General features: G+C 35.3%; 1 protein-coding gene across 3 annotated transcripts in view; it reads left to right on the top strand.

Annotated features, from left to right (window-relative positions):
* PCDH17 (protocadherin 17) overlaps positions 1-15165 on the top strand; it is a 99887-nt gene that overhangs the window by 64028 nt on the left and 20694 nt on the right. The window lies entirely within an intron of this gene.

Below are 15165 nucleotides of genomic sequence, written 5' to 3'. Positions count from 1 at the left end.
CATGATCATGTTTAGTTTGTAAGTTTTTGCATCTTACTATCAGTGCTAGCTTAACACCTTGTTTTGGGGATGATGCTAGAAACAAGTTTGTCATATAATGAACATACAAGATAAAGGTAAGATTACAAATGAGAAAGAAGAAAGAAAGAAAGAAAGAAAGAAAGAAAGAAAGAAAGAAAGAGAAAGAGGAGGAAGGGAAAGGAAAGAAAGGGTGAAGAGGAAGGAAGGAAGAAAGCAAGGAAGGAAGGAAAAGGGAAGGAAGGAAGGAGGGAGGAAAGAGGGAGAGCAAGAAGGAAGGGAAATGACTGGTTTCTAAAGATAAATTATGTCTTTAAGGGGGAGTTGTATTTACTCCAAACATTGTACTAAAAAACAACCCATTTTTAAGTTATGGCCTGCTGATTATCATTCATTTCCCTCAAACTATGCTTTTCTGAAGTAAAGTTAATTTTGGATAGGAAAATTGGGCAAAATTTAAGAATTATGGACCGATACAGTAGAATACCTCTTTGCCAGTTATCACATCTCTGCTCTGTATTGAACTCTTTACATATATCATCGATGTCCTCACAGATAAAAGCAAACAAACAGGGGCGCCTGGGTGGCCCAGTTGGTTGAACGTCCGACTTCTGCTCAGGTCATGATCTCGCCGTCCGTGAGTTCGAGCCCCGCCTCGGGCTCTGTGCTGACAGCTCAGAGCCTGGAGCCTGTTTCAGATTCTGTGTCTCCCTCTCTCTCACCCTCCCCCGTTCGTGCTCTGTCTCTCTCTGTCTCAAAAATAAATAAACATTAAAAAAATTTAAAAAAAAAACCAACAACCTGTAATTCTGTAATTTAGATGTTATTTCCACATTACTAAAAAAGAGATTATAGCTGTGCAATTATTCTTATACTTTAAGTCTCCTCAGGATATGTTGTTTCATGTAGCAGTAAATAAGAGGGAAGAAAACCTAGATTCTGATTTAGTTTTGCCACTTGTTCTTTTAATTGTGAAATTCGGGACCCTTTTGAAAAAATAACAATGACCTATCTTCTTTAGAGATGAAATTCAAATGTATTGCTATATGTGAATAGAGTTTGTAAACTCTATACATATATGATATTATAACAGTTCTATTAGCAATAAGAAGAGATGGTTGATAAAATTATATTTATTTGTAACTATTACCTGGGTTTTCTAAACCGGTATTTTTAACTTTCAACAGACAACATTTTATGAAAATATTATTTCATTCTAGAATACAAAAAGGAAACTGCAGCTGAACATTATTTAAATCCTCAGTTTTAGACAGCTAAATCCTTCTTATTTTGTTAATTTTTATGAGTGGATTTAAAATTTCACGTAAACTAATTTATTTAGCCCTGACACTTTAAGAAAGAATATCATATTATATGAATAGAAGAACATGTTAAAATAGAATATCATTAGAAAATGTCAATGTTGCTTCAAATAGATTATTTTAACAAAAGAAATAATTTTTTGCAAACAAGAAAATAAGGAAAATAATTGGACTGTTTTAAATGTCTTAGAATCAGTTCTTTGCACTGTCTTAAACTGTATCCAGTAAAATATATTACATTTTTCAAAGCATTAATAGTGAGATTTAAATTTATTTTTATCATTTCCATTGGGTAAAAGAAGTTGGTGGTTCTCTTTTTTTAAGCAAGGTATAAGATTTTACACATTTTAAGCATTAACAATAGAGATTAGAAAAGAATTATAAATTGAAATTCACAACGAGGAAAAAACCATTTTCCTTCTAAATGGCAGTGAAACTGCTGAAGTTTTTATGTGTGTTAGTAGAAGAAAGGAGTCAAATATGAAGGGTGGCAGTGCTCTCATCTGCTTAAATTCCTCCCACGTCCATAATTGATTGACATACTCTCAACAAACTGATAATTGCCCACTTGATTTGTTTTAAATAATTCTCATTTTTTTTTAAAGTAGACTTAAATCGTTAGGAAATACTTACATCAAGTGGAATCATTTGTGGGATTTTTTTTTTTTTGGTCTTTTATCTTTTATTTATTTATTCATTATTAAAACTTTACTTTTTTAGAGCAATCATCTGCTTTTTTTTGTTTTTTTTTTTTACAGTGGAAGATCCATTTTTTATGAAGGCAATCTTCTGTTCATTTAGGCACCTGCTCATATTTTCAAATACCCCTCTCTCCATTGAGCTTGTTTTCATTAAGCTGAAAACCTGTGAATTCAGGTTGTTTTCCCACTCTTTGTAGACTTTCATGGCTATGCAGAGTATTTCCTATTTATTCATAAAATACAATTCTTTTTATGCAGAGTAACCATGTTGGAGAAAAGCAATTTAGCAAATTTTTGCATGAGTATTTCATGCTAGAAATCTAAGATGACTTTCTTTATTCCTGATGAGATAATTAGTTTTGTAAGCTATCATCTGATTTATGTTAATATAACATATACTATATACAACTCATATAGAAAAAAATGCAAAGATTTTGCCAAAAAAAGCGAAATGTGGAAAATGTTGTTAAGAAGCCAAGTGTCTCCTATATCTAACATGAATAGCTCTGTTACCATATTATCTGCTATTTAAGTTTATTATAAACACATTTCTACCAAAAGTGAACTGTGAAGCACTTGTTACCAAATCACACCTCTTGAATAAAAACGACTGCTTTATATATTCTCTATATTCTATCTAGAATATTCTAGAATGTTTTTTAAGATCATAGAATACTAATAATGAAGTAAAACACAGTCTATGTGTTTAGCATCCTTATCCTACAGCTCAAAACAAAAGTGGCTTTTTTAAGTCTACCAAGAAAGTTGGAAACAAAATGGAACCAAGACTATAAGTCTGGCATATTGCACATTAAATGAATTTATCTTTGTTACATGAAAACAAATAAATCATAATTCTACTTACCTCACCATCAATCTTTCAAATATATTAAAACACATTAGCATTTCAGATATGCTTCAGTTTCTTCCATGGATAATCAAGTCATAACAGTGGAGCATCTAAATTCTAGGACAGTGAATATCCATAATCTTGATAAAGCAGTAAAATGTATATATAGATATATATTTAAAGCTTATTTTTGTTTTTGAAAGAGAGAGAGAGAGAGGGCACTGAGGAAGGGCAGGGAGGGAGGTAGAGACAGAGGGAGGAGAGAGAATCCCAAGCAGGCACCACACTGTCAGCACAGAGCCTGACGTGGGACTTGAACTCACCAACTGCTAGATCATGACCTGAGCCAAAGTCAGGAGTCAGTCACTTAACTGACTGAGCCTCTCAGGAACCCCAGTAAAATGTATATTTTGATGTTAACAGTGTACACAGAGATTTCAGCAGGTGGATTTTTATCTTGATCTGATGTATTTTGTGACATCATTGACCTATAAAATGTTCTGAATTGATTGCACTTGTGCGTGTGTGTGTGTATATATATATAGTATATATATATATATATATATATATATATTATATATATTGCACTTCTGTGTGTGTGTGTTTATATATATGTATGTATATATGTGTGTGTGTATACATATATACACACACACATATATATGTATATATATGTGTGTGTGTGTGTATATATATATATATATATATATATATATGGAAAGAATATATAAAAGGATACATATAGAAGGAGAAGAGGGGTTTTGGAGTTATTTGTTTGTTGTGCTTATTTTTTAAATAGCAAATGATCATTCATGTGCTTATTTTAATTACCATTACTGGGAGATGCTCTTAGGGACAAACTTTTCTTAGTGACCTGATAGATAAATTGACGTTACAGAACATTTACATGCACAGTCACAGTTTTGAAGGAAAATCGGAGTCCTAACATTGATGTTTGGTGTTTTATAAATATCATACTGCTTTCTCTTAATCTTCCAGAGAAACAGCAAGCTGAAAACACCAAAGAGCACCATGTTGTGTTTTGAACAATTTACTGCAATTCCTAATTTTGAGTACTACGTGGTGAAATGAATTCACCTGTTTTATAGATATCATTAAATACTGTGACCCTTTAGAAAAATATTCCAACACATTGTCTCTCACTCTGAAGCTGATTCATTCAGGTCACAGAGATATAATAATCAGAAATGTTGCCTTGTGGAATGGCCTTAAACACTTAAACACTGCCAAAGCCAGTTTTCTGAGGTGAAGGACTCAAATGAGCAGTCACCTTCACGTTATGTAGCATATATTTATAAGGGGGAAAACTGACCTTTGACACCTTGAGGAAAGTCAGAATAAAATGTACCAGCTAATCATTTCATGTCAACAACTGAAAGGAAAAAAAATAGAAAATCCTTGACATCTTTATTTCCCCACTCGGATTCAGTTCTATGTAAACAGAGCTCCGTTTTGACAACTGTTTAGCTCAAGGCACAGATTTGAAGTATTAAAGATAATGACAGATTTATTAGATTAACTTTTGCCAGGATCTTTTAGTGTCCTAGATAATTACTAGCCATGGTACATCTGAATGGTTTCGGCGTGTATTATTGGAACGTGTGCATTCCCTTGTAGGCATTGATGTTGTGTCAAAAGAGATATTAGAGAGTCTATATTTAGTTATGTTACATTGATTTGTGTTTTTAAAGTTTGTGTGTGTATGTCTGTGTGTGTGTGAAATAATTCATATCTCTGATTTATTTCTTCCCCAAATTAAAAAAAGAGGTGAAGTGTCCTTTCTATCCATTTCCTGAATTTTAAAGAAACTATTCTTTCAGTTATCTTTCTAATTTTAATTATTGATCTGTCATTCTTTGATTACTCAAGTGAGCACCACCAGACTTGCTTCATCAAATTTGCACATTATATTTCTCCCTTCTGTTTTGTATGATTAATTCATACAGTCTCTTGACATACTTGCATTTTCATGCTGGGTAGAATGAAAGTATATACAAGACAATGTATATACTTGTAGAATGCAATTATATAAAAAGGATCTAATGCCTTTTTATTCTTCTTTTATTTTTGTATGTTGCTTTTTTACTAGCTGCTATATTTATTAGGCTTTTTTTACAAAGCATATTTTTATTACTACTTTTTATAGCTCTTAATTTGGTTTAAAGGTTTTTGATTAGCTTAATATTCTGTATGGATTTCCCTAACATTCCCTTAGTTTTGTTTGTGGTGGTGCCGATTTTTGTCACAAAAGCAGTAAGGATTTCCTACTGCATTCTTCTACGTATATAGACGAAACATCTTTTAATCCAGTCAATAAATATATCATTGTTTTCCAGTTTTAAAGGATTAAAATTCATATTAGTTTCTAGAAAAATAATGTTAAGATTGTTGATCTTAAATAAAATCTGTATGTCTTTTATTTCTTAAATGACCTTTTTAGAAACAAATCCTAGGATGCTAACCTTGACCTTTCTGGGTAGACTATCATTTGTCATGGTTTCCTCAGGAAAAATCTCTGTCTACACCTGTTGTCCAGACATAATCATTAATAGTGGTCCCTATCACTTTCAAAAATACCCTTGCTTGGGCAATATGTTATGTGGTCACCTTTTATTTATGGGTGACTACTACAGAAAAGCAACATAAAAAGAAAAATATATAGATACATAGAATGTGGGAAAAGAACTGTACTCAGGATCAGTAGAGTTATTTATTTATTTATTTATTTGCTACTAGCTCTTCTGAACTTCAGTTTTCTTACCTGGAAAATAAAGACATTTTATTGCATGATCTCTAAACCTCTCATCCCTAAAACTTAAATTACCACACATAATTACATTTCCTTTGAGATTTAAACTACACAAAGACTGTGTACGCATATAAGCAATAGTTACAAGGAAAGAAGTTTGGAGTGTATGCTTGATTTAAGAGATGGCCTGATTGTGGGACTGTGGGAGTAAATACTGCTTTCTTTTGTTTCCAGTTATGTTGATATTTTCTAACTACCTTTGGAAAAAATATAAAATAACTGTATCAATGTAGCTATTATTCTATATGTGAGCAGATAGTCATATACATGGAAACCTGAAATTGACTTAGAAAAGTTCAGACCAAGTAATTCTGAAAATGAGGTTCTTTCCACAATGTTTAATTAAGAATAAAAGAAGATGTATTTTTTTGAGTCATCATGTCTTTGAATGTTAGTAAACCACATGTAAATAACGAATAGAAGGCCAAATGGTGTGCCTGGCTGGCTCAGCTGGTAGAGCATTAGAGCATGTGACTCATGATCTTGGGGTTGTGAGTTCGAGCCTCATGATGGATGTACAGAACACTTAAAAATAAAATATTAAAAAAAAGAATAAAAAATAAATCTTCCTCATTATTTTCTCCCACCATTAAGATATGGTGGGAAAAAGAATTTTTAATTTAAAAAATCAAAGGAAAACAAAAGCACAACACTTTTCCCAGTTTACCAAATTACCTGTCACTGTATTTATCTCTTTTGACTCCCTGATTTTTTTGAAGAAATTCTAGAAGTAGAGTGTGGAAAAAGACCTGTATGGTAGATGTGGGACATGAGTTCTAACCTTCAATCTGCTTCTAGTTTGTGTGCGGCCCAAGTCAAATCCTTTACCTTTCTGGCATTTCTAGATTTTTCCACCAAAGTATCCCTAAAGGCAGAAGACAGTAAATACATACATAGGAGTCTTCTCACAACTGCTAGAGTTATTGGATTCTCATGTTCTAATTGTAAAATACCCATAATTTTGCTTTCTGTTTTATAATATTTGTTTTAACACGGAAGTAATGATTTAAATTGTTTTGCATCTAGTCATTTTATCCTTCAGGAAAATGTCCCTCGTCTATTTTTGTGAATCTTGAATACCCAAGCATAGAGATAGAACCTCAGTGTTTCTGGAGTTCTGATTTCATTCATTCCAAAAATGCCCTGGAGGAAAAGAAACATATATTTATGACTTTTTCACTGCAACTGTGTGTTATTTATACCGCCCCTAAAAGATACGTATGTTACTCATTTTATGCTTGAATTTGGGGTGAGAAGTATTCTACTGAGCATATTGAAAATAAAAGCGACAGCAATAATGGCATGTTTTGTTGGGGAATGCTAAACCACTGAGTCCCAGGATGAGTGGCTTTCTCTTCCAACAGGCTCCACATTCACACTCAGTCTGTGAACAAGTTGTATTGTACTTTCTTGGACTTGCCGGCACTGCCCTGGCATTGCAACTTAATGGCAGCATTCCCTGAGTGGCTTCTGTGAACCGTTCTAAGTGCTTTGCATGCATGTGCTCATTTAACCTTCACAACAGCCCCATGAGGATAGCCCCATTTTGCAGATGAGGAAGTGACGGAACGCAGAAGTTCAGCGGTTTGACCCAGAACAGACAGCGTGAGACGTCAGACCCAGCTATGGGGTTTGCCAGATTCCATCTCTGGCCTTCTTCATTGTTATTATTTGTAAGCCAAATATTATTTACATTTGTAGGAGTACAGTTTTAAGGACTGAAATTTTCAACTGGCCACCCAGAGCGGACAGCTAGAGTCAAAGGCTCTAGGACACGGCTGCCCTCTCATTGCCTGCACCGCGCCCTTGGAGTCCTGAAAGAACTCTGCAGTGTGATATACAGCTGCGTGTCGCAAGACAAGCGGTGTCTGATTTATAAATGACCCACATACGCAGCAGAACACTCTCCCTTCCTCATTGTCTTTGCCACATTCTGAACCCCTGCTGCTGGCTGTGCCTTCAGAAAGCGGGGAAAGGAAAGAGCTATTAGAAGCAGGGCCGGCTAGGGATGCTGGCAGGTTCCATGTGACACTGGCCTTTCTGTCTCTCTGCACGAGCGCGCGTGCATCTGTGTGTACGCAGGTGCCCGTGCGCATTTGTGTGTGCTGCCCCAATTGTGTTTATATGTCACCGGTTGACTTTGATCAGTTTTCACAGATGAGACCGTTACCTAGTTTTGTAAATGTTACCAGTTTTGCAAGGACATGGACTCTTTGGCCAAGAAATCCATTAAAAAGTTCAAAAGACGTGCAGTGTTTTCCCCTAAATTTTGAGAGAATTAAGGGTTTATTCAGTCCCATGAATCTGGATCAACTTAATCAGCTTGCTTTCATGTTTGTATGCGCAACATACACCAGATATGAACTGCTCGGCGTGAAAGAGCGTTTTCTTGAGGGAAGAAAAGCCTTTAGGTAATTTGGGAGCATAGCAAACTTATTGAGGGAGTCAGTCAGACAATGTGATATTTCTCAGTTGGGAAAAGAAGGGACGTCTAATAAATTGAAGGGTGGAAGAAAGAGTGTTAAACGGAGGAAAGACACAGAAGCGAGAACAAAGGAGATTGGAAGAAAACAAACTCTTACTCATATATCCTCATGGACTCCCTCCGGTGTCTGGGCTGAAGGGAACCAGCTCCTTCCTCCTCCACTTCCTCTTATGTTTTATTGTTCCTTGTTGCTAGGACTTCAAAATAAAGCCAGAATTAGTATTCTTAGTACTATAGTTGGCCACCCTGCGAGTTAAGCAGGTTTTTGTAAACTAAACTAAGAATCTATTTTACTATGGCCTTTTAATGCAATAAAATACATGTTGAATTCCAAAGTAAGAACAAGGAATAAACTTTCAGAATATAGCTCATTTGTACTTGTGGAATATATGTAAGCTCAGTATTTTTGCCTGCATAGCCCTCTAGTGATGTTTGCTTTCTGTCGCAATAAGAATGTTGACTTATCTTTTTCTTTACTGCCATTGTTACTGTTGAATGAAGGAAATTCACAGAGAAATTTTCAGATAAGATCTTCTTCTGACATAGTTGGATGTTTTAATATTCTTAGATACCTGTCCTCTGATATCAAAACTAAAATGAATAAGAATTCAGCTACATAGGTTTGTAATCTCTGAAATTGAATCATAACCCGGCCTGTACCTGTCAGTGTGCCATTTTGTTTTGACATCAAAGTAACATGGATTAAATGATTTCCCTCTTCTCTGTAGCTATCGTCAAAGATAATGATGATTACATGGCCTATAATGCCTTCGTGGCTTTTTGGGAAGCATTACAGATTATAAAATCTGCTCACTAAAGCAGCCTAATAATAGCTGAACTTTTGTAGAAAACCCAAAGTATATCAAGTATTGTTTCCTTTTGATTACAGTTCTGATAATATAAATCAGTTTTGAAAATTTAATTTTACATTCTTTTTCTGGGTCAGCATTAATGATTGAGAGCCAAATAGCAAGGAAAAATTAATTTAATAGCTCTTTGCTATTGTAAAGCATAGCTCGGTGGTTCAAATCCCTACCAAGAACCCACTGAAACTTAAGAGGGAGGCACGGTACTTAGAAGACATTATTTGGAACAGAGTGACAGGGAGCAATTTTCTATGCTGCAATAAAGCATGCATTGATTTTTCATTTAAAGAAACTGAAATAACATGGAAGAAATATTCTACTGTGAACAGTATAACAAAACAGCAAGAGATACATTTCTTGCATTTATGTGTAAGATACTAATGTCAGTTTTTACACACCATTAGATGCAATCACTTCGAGAGATGCGTAACTCGGATCGATTCTTAGGCTTTGCACTTGCAAAGAGCACATGAATACTCAATAACTAACATATACTGATATATATCACTTTTTTTTTTTTCATTTTTAGGTCTTTCCAAAACAGACCAGTTGTGAGATCTGGTTGCATTTCTTTCGTAGAGTTATTTGACGTGTAGTCTTCTCTCCTCCTACAGCATTTATTTCCTTCATGCAGTGGAGTGCTGCTATGGACTGAATGTTTGTTTCCTCTCGAAATTCATAGACTGAAACCTATTCTTCAGTATGATGATTTTGGGAGAAGACTAGGGCATAAGGCTAGATAGAGCTCTTTAGAATGGGACTCATGAGGGCGCCTGGTTGGCTCAGTCAGTTAAGCATCTTGACTGTTGGTTTCAGCTCAGGTCATGATTTCACAGTTTGTGGGATCAAATCCGGCATTGGGCTCTGCACTGACAGTGCAGAACCTGCTTGGGATTCTCTGTCTCCTTCTCTTTCTGCACCTCCCTGCTCATGCTCTCTCAGTCTATCTCAAAAATAAATTAACATTAAAAAACATGATGTGATACTAAATTTCACCAAAATATACTGTATATTACAATAGTTATATGCATCATTAGCAAAAGTATTTCTTTTTAAGTTAATTTAGTACACACACACACACATACATTGTGTTTCTTTTGTACTTTATGTCCCAGTATATTAATATTAAATGATCTTTTCTCTGTAAATACTTACCTTAGTCCTTTTGGACTATTTTAACAAGTTTTGATAGACTGGATGTTTATAAACAGAAATTTATTTTTTACAGTTCTGGAGGCTGAGAAAAAGTCCAAAATCCAGCAACCTGCAGATTTAGTGTTTGAAGAGAGAGAGAGAGAGAGAGAGAGAGAATCCTAAGCAATGTCTACACTCAGCACAGAACCCAATTTAGGGCTGGATCCCACAACCCTGGGATCATGACCTGAGCCAAAATTAGGAGTCAGACGTTCACCTGACTGAGCCACCCAGGCACCCTTAGTATCATGTTTCTTAAGGGAAATATATTTCTGCCATACTTTTTCCACTTAAATTAAAAATCAAGTAAAATAAAACAAGTATAAAAATTGACTATTTTAATGTTTATGCATTCATTTCCCATAAAATGGAAACATTTATTAATACATGCCTTCAGGTAATGCTGAGTAAGTTTCTAACTGAAAACATGCATGTATTTGAAGCCATATTTATATATATGGAGATGTTTTCTCCTTATAAGAGGCTATCTTGTTTTTGTTAATCCAACACTTATGCATGTATATGTACATATGTGCATTTTGTTTAAGTTATAAGTCACATTTTGTTCAAGAGCTCACTAGTATAGATGGAAATTTTAAGAAAAGTTTGCATTACATATGGTACTGAAGATGTGATTAGTAGACATAAAAATCAAAGTAAGGGAGACTGAGGAGAGTAGTTAAGCAAACTTAGAAAATTAGAAAATAAGCACAAGGAGCTATTAATTTGCAGGCATTTAAAGAAAATACTCTATTTCAAAGTACTTGCTACAATTGAATTATCTTACACACACACACATGCATACATATATTTTTTTTTGGATGATTTCAGTTAGGTCTTATACTCAATCTTACTGGCATATGAACCCATCTCTTACACCAAATTCAGTTTATTTTTTTTTAAATTTTTTTTTAACGTTTATTTATTTTTGGGACAGAGAGAGACAGAGCATGAACGGGGGAGGGTCAGAGAGAGAGGGAGACACAGACTCGGAAGCAGGCTCCAGGCTCTGAGCCATCAGCCCAGAGCCCGACGCAGGGCTCGAACTCACGAACCGCGAGATCGTGACCCGAGCCGAAGTCGGACGCTCAACCGACTGAGCCACCCAGGCGCCCCCCAAATTTAGTTTATTTATGAACCATAATACAGAAGACAACATTTTAATTCATTCATATCTATCTTGTTCTACTCTTCTAGAATCTGCTTTTTATTTGCCCCATGTCATTCGCCATAGCAATTTTTTGCCATCTGGGTATTTTATATTTTGAAGTTTTTTGGGTTTTGGGGGGGTTTTGTTGTTTTGTTTTGTTTTGTTTGTTTGTTTGTTTTGACAATCTGTATTTGTTTCCTAGGTCTGCTGTAACAAAACACTACTAATTGGGTGGCTTCAAAAAACACAGGCATTTATTCTGTCACAGTTCTAGAGGCTAGAAGTCCAAAATTAAAGTATTAGCCGGGCCATGCTGTCATAGCTCTAGGTGAGGATTCTTCTTTGCCTGTTCCTAGCTTTTGGTGGTTGCCCACAGTTCTAGACACGTCACTCCCATTTCTGCTTCCATGGCCATATGGTATTCTCCTTTGTATGACCATCGCTGTGTCTTGTTTCTCTTCTTATGAAGAGAGCAGTCATGGGATTTAGACCCACCCTAATATTAACTTACCTGACTTCATCTTAAGTAACTATGTCTGCAAAGAAAATAAGGTCACATTCTGATTTTCCATGAGGACATGAATTGTGAAGGAGCAGTATTCAACCCAGTCTATCCTTTGAACCCCCAAATTCACATGCATCCCATTTACAAAATCCATCCACCTCCTCCCGCTATCATCCACGCATCTCAAACCTTTCTAGCAGGATTCTAAGTCCCCAATCAAATCTAAATATCAACTAAGAAAGTCTCACATCTCAGCAGCTAAATCAGGTGTAGGGGAGAATCTGGGTATGGTCCCTCCTAGGCAACCTTCCTCTTCTTTCACAGACCTATCACACTAGAAAAGAAATTACCTGTTTCCAAAATACAATGATGGAACAAGCACAGGGTAGACATTCTTATTCTTAGAGGGTGAAAATGGAAGGAACAAAGGGGTTAGTAGTCAAGGAAGTTGGCAATGCATAGGGGCAAATTCCATTAGGTTTCAAGGCCTGAAAGTAATTGTGTGCTCACTCCTTTAAGCTTTTTGACTCTCTGGGGCAGTAACCCACCCTTCCTGGTCCCTGTATCTGTGGCTGTACTTCAGAGTAATTTTTCCTTCATTTTGTCTCATCTCTGTCTCTTTCAGTCCACGTTAGCAGCGTGATGTAAAATTCTCAAAAACTTTGTCTTCTGGATGTTGAGGGGATCCACACAATTAGACAAGAGTGTTCTCCACAGATCTTTCCTCAGTAACCTTATCTCTACTCCTGACTTCTCTTATGATGGTTGATTAGAGTCATAGATAACACCCTAATCACTACAGCAAAAGACTGTCCAGCCACACCTTTGTCCTTGTTTCCAGAACATGCGATTTGATAGTGAATTTTCCAAATCAATTGTTGGTTTCTTTTTGCTTAAAAGTTCATTCCTTAGTTGATCTCTTTGCTCTCACATTTTACTATAGCCAGAAAGGAGAAACCAGCTCACACCTACTACACTTTGCTGGGAAGCATTTCAGCTAAATATCCAAATTCATCAAGGACAAGTTCTACTTTTCACCCAACAATTTGTCCAAGTTTCCTGCCACTTCATAACAAGCATTGCCTTCCAGTGTCCAATAACATTTCCACCTGAAACCTTATGAGAAGCACTTTTAACATTCATATTTCTGTCTACATTCTGCTATTGAGGATAAAGCCACACGTATATCCTCAAACATGATAGAAACTTCCTCTATAGTTAGCCTTACTTCTTACTGAGCTCAGAGAAGAATCATTAAATTAAGTTTTTTAATGTCTATATTTCTTCCAATAGTCTCTTCAAGGCAATCCAGGCTTTTAAAAACCATACATATTAAAACTCTTCCAGCTTATTCCCATTACCCAGTTCCACAGTCACTTCCACATATTTACATATTTGTTCCAACAGCATATCACTTCTGGATACCAAAATCAGTATCAGAGGGCTGCCATAACAAGAGCAATACTAGGTGGCCTAAAATGACAGGAATTTATTCTCTCCCAGTTCTGAAGGCCAGAAGTCCAAAATCAAGGTATAAGCAGGAATGTGCTCTCTAATGGCTCTCGAGGAGGATCTTTCCTTGCCTCTAGCTACTTTACTTCTGGTCATTGCCAGCAATCCTAGACAAAACACTCCAATCTCTACTTCCACATTCGCATGGCATTTTCTCTACACAACTGTCTCTGTGTCTCAGTTTTCTTACAAGAACATCATACATTGGATCAGGGCCCACTCTAATCCAGTATGACTTCATCTAAAGTAATTAGATTTGCAAGGACCCTCTTTCCAAATAAGGTCATATTCTGATGTTCCCGGTGGACATATGGGGGTCAATACCCAACCCAGTGCACAGCCTATACCTGTCTTTTTTTTTCCTCCAATTTCAATTAAATATATTTTTCTGAACAAAAGAATTCTATGCCTTATATGACTCTGGTAATATTATTTAAAAATATATGATATACTTTGACTATATCTAAACTATGTTAGATAGTGATTGCTGAGTTTGAATTATTATCAAGGGAATGTAGAGTGCCTTTTACATAGTAAAATGGTCAGTGGATAGAAAAAAGTGCAATTTCTGGTAGGACTGAAAATTTAAGAGAATTGTGCCAAATGCAAAAAAGACAAATGAACTTGGTAACAAAATAAGAACAAATGAAGGTTGTAGACTATAAACTTTGGCAAATGTCTTTGGCAAAAACTAGATCATCTCTTCAGAATTTTAAATTGAACATAGTAACAAGGTGACTTACAGATTATTTTTTTCTGTAAACCAATATTCTCTATTCTCTTTTCTGTGCTAATATCACAATAGACATCATTTAAACATGTGCGTGAGGCAGACTTATTTTCAGGTGTTTCCATCTGTTGTGGGAATATACTTGAAGAATAGAAGAGAAACATACACAAATTAAACACAAAGCCAGGGGAGAAAAGAAAAAAAAAAAAATGAGAGTAAACATCTGCAGGGAAACAGTGTGGAAAAATGTTTGAGCTGCCTGTTATTAACTACTCAACCTGTTTTACATTGGAATCCTGCATAATTACATTCCAGGGGAGGGGCAAACAACAGATGTTGAATAAAGGTTGAAAATAAGAAAATGAGACTATTTGAAAAATAAAGCTACTTTACTCACCAACAGGCCTTTTTTTTTTTTTTTTTTGGCATGACTTTTAGATAGCAATTGATTTCATATATTCACTATGCATTTAGATGCAAACAAAGCATTCTTTTTTTGTCTAAGAAACTGATCAATTATACACATCCATATATGCCCAAGTTAGAGGTGCTTAAAAAGCAAAACAAAAATAAAAACAAAATGCAGCATTTCTTTATAACAATAACATTTATTGTCATGTGTTGGATAAAAAAAGAGTTGAAATTGTTTCAGAAATATATATATTTCTTATTACTAAAATCAATACGCTTTTAACAATCAACGGTTTCTAGGGGATTGAGTAAACAGCTAAGTTTCAAACAGTTTGTTGTTTCAAGCTCCAGACAGTACACATCAAAATTTCACTAGCAGCGAAAACTTTTATTAGAGCCTTGTTCTCTAGGGATATTAAAGAATAGACAGTCTGCAACTTTGATTTTGGTGGCCTGATTTTTTACATATTCTACCCACTACTACAGAAAGGTTTTTTATTTTATTTAGGATAAATGAATCCATCATCGCAGGAGTATTTTTCCCATTGACCTAGGCATTCTTAGAGCTACTTTGCATTGTTTCTATCTCCT

The sequence above is a fragment of the Panthera pardus genome, unplaced genomic scaffold, assembly GCF_024362965.1.
Source record: "Panthera pardus isolate Hobbes unplaced genomic scaffold, ASM2436296v1 HiC_scaffold_1, whole genome shotgun sequence".
Lineage (NCBI taxonomy): Eukaryota > Metazoa > Chordata > Mammalia > Carnivora > Felidae > Panthera > Panthera pardus.
This window is presented reverse-complemented; position numbering and strand designations above follow the sequence as displayed.